Genomic DNA, 2,510 nt, shown 5'->3' on the forward strand with positions numbered 1-2,510 from the left:
GTGTGTGTCTGTGTGTGTATGTGTGTATGTGTGTGTGTGTGTGTGTGTGTGTGTGTGTGTGTGTGTGTGTGTGTGTGTGATGACTGTTTCATTTGACATTCAAGAAGCACAGTTGTACACAGAATATTTTATAACCATTATAACTTGTCAAATTTAGATCACGTTCAGCAGGACATCCTGCACGCGCTGACAATGTGTGGCCTTCATGTTCCACCATCGTAAAGATCGGCGCAGAGTGCAGAGTGCAGAGTGCAGAGTGCAGAGTGCAGAGTGCAGAGTGCAGAGTGCAGAGTTTGTCACTGAGACATTTGCTCGCTTCTAAGAACAAGGGGGCTATCCTGAAAAATGCTGTTTTGAGAAAATCGAAGGTAAAGTTTTTGCCCCTTGTTCAGTTTCTATAAAAGACAAGGAGAATTTTCTCTAGATCTATAACCAAACAAATATACACACCAATGAAACCAAACTTCTCCTATAGGTAGGGCAATGCCAACTTTTGGTGTAGGTAAAGACTTCTTGAAACCTCCAAAATCTGGGTTAGCCCGCTTGTCCTTAAAAGCGACCATATTCGGTGGCCTCTCTGTGAGCACCCTTAGATAGAAACTAGCCATTTGTCTCCTGGACAATGATAGCCGTCTTAGACAGTTTCGACTCTATACATAGTGTGTTTCCTCGGTTCACCCAGCTGGAAATGGGCACTTCACAACTGGAACAGAAAGAATATGTGAATAAAATCGCAGTCCCTACCTAACAGACTACAACACTGTATGTCCCACGGGTGACTCAAAATACAATTTCAAGTAAATAAGCCAGCCGAAGAGGGAATCATTGTCGAGGCGTCCGTGGGACAGTGGTGGACAAAGTAAGAACTTCATGTGAGGCAGCGTGGTGGACTACAAAGCAAGAACTTAATGTGAGGCAGCGTGGTGGAATCAGGCTCTCGTCAAAATAATTAAAGTGAAGAAACTTGCATTTTTCCGCAGGTTTGTGAATTTTTACTAAATTTTTGGTTTTTGACTCAGCACCTTACATGCCCATTAAAGAACCCATTTCTGGGTGGATTTTTCTGAAAAGCGTTGATTAAAGGCACAAAAGTGTACGTTTTCAGTTACCACAAACTCTTAAGCTAAGGAAATAACTAATCTTTGGCGGACATTTTCTCACTAATTTTACCTCTCAAAACAGGTGACCCCCTCTTCTTTCTTTCGTAAATATCTCGACTTGTATTCAAGATAAATGAATATTTTTTTCATCCAAATAAAGACAAGTGTATAAGCTCTAAGATGATACCAATAACTCTACATGCCCAAAAATTGACGAGAGCCTGATTCCACCACGCTGCCTCACTAACAGAAACTGGCTTTCCCCTCCCAGAACCCTTTGCCTTCAAATCTCAAACAAAAACAAAAACACACAGCTCATTTTCCTGTTGAATAAGGAAGAAATGTATTTTAATCCTTTTGTTTTCTTTCTTTGTCAGTTGCCGATTCTGTGATAAACCTTGATGGTTAACCCTCTCCATTTCCCAACAGAATATCAACAGAGCCGACGCCGAGTGGAGCTCTCGTGGCCTAGAGGTTAAAGTGTTGGCCTCTCATTCAAAGGTTCCGTGTTCGAATCCGGGTAGCGACCGAAAAATTTTATTCTCTAAAAGTGTCTCCTTTCACCTCGTTTCCTGCTCTCTAGCAATGTTCTATCTTCTGCTTTCGTCTCCATTTTCTGCCCCCACCCCTCACCTCCTTTGCCCCCTCCTCTGGGCTCCTGACGCTTTCTGCAGCCTTTCTACTGCTACTCCTTGACTCCTTCTTACAGCTGTCTTTCTGACACACCCCTGATCTTCTGGTAGGAAAGATCTACACCTAGCCTTCTCGGACAAGGTCGAAAAATCTCGGAGGGCCCGTGTGCAAGTTGCGCACGTTAAAGATCACTTGGTGGTCTAAAATCGATAAGAGTAGGCTTCGGCCGCCACCCGGGCACAATTCAAAATTTCCTATCAACTAAAGGTATTAGGTGAGTCCCGCGCGCTCATATGACCTTATGCAGTTGCGAGCGCCATAAAACACTTAACAAAAACAAACAAAAAACAAAACAAACAAGCAGTTGCGAGCGCTGTAAAAACACTTACCAAAAAAAAAAAAAGCCGACGCCGTGCCCACTGTGTCGTGTACTACAATGTATTATCTGGATAGGACGATATTATCTTTTCTTCTTTGACGGTAAAATACGAGATACAGCGCTGCGGGGGATTTCTTTCTCTCCAAACGAGCGAAAGCTGTAAAAAGGACAGAGAAAAGCTCTGAGGAAGAAGAAATCAAGTACATGTGACCCAGTCCTGGATTACGGCAGTCTTTAGGTTTTCCTGAAGAAAAAAAAAGCGTTTTCAGAATCCTAGAATAGTTTTCTTCCCACAAATCGTGTTTGTTTTATTCTCATTATTTTTGGTTAGTCTAACTACATGTGTACTGTAGAAAGCTCTCTCTCTCTCTCTCTCTCTCTCTCTCTCTCTCTCTCTC

At 42.7% G+C, this 2,510-nt stretch overlaps 1 protein-coding gene across 1 annotated transcript in view; it reads right to left on the bottom strand.

Moving 5' to 3' along the window:
• Nucleotides 1–2,273: 2,273 nt before the first annotated feature.
• The window catches only part of LOC101854190 (solute carrier organic anion transporter family member 2B1), a gene marked incomplete in the record, with an annotated part of 16,424 nt that continues 16,187 nt past the window's right edge, over nt 2,274–2,510 (bottom strand). The window contains 1 exon segment of the mRNA XM_013086469.2: nt 2,274–2,356.

The sequence above is a fragment of the Aplysia californica genome, unplaced genomic scaffold (genome assembly GCF_000002075.1).
Source record: "Aplysia californica isolate F4 #8 unplaced genomic scaffold, AplCal3.0 scaffold00470, whole genome shotgun sequence".
NCBI lineage: Eukaryota > Metazoa > Mollusca > Gastropoda > Aplysiida > Aplysiidae > Aplysia > Aplysia californica.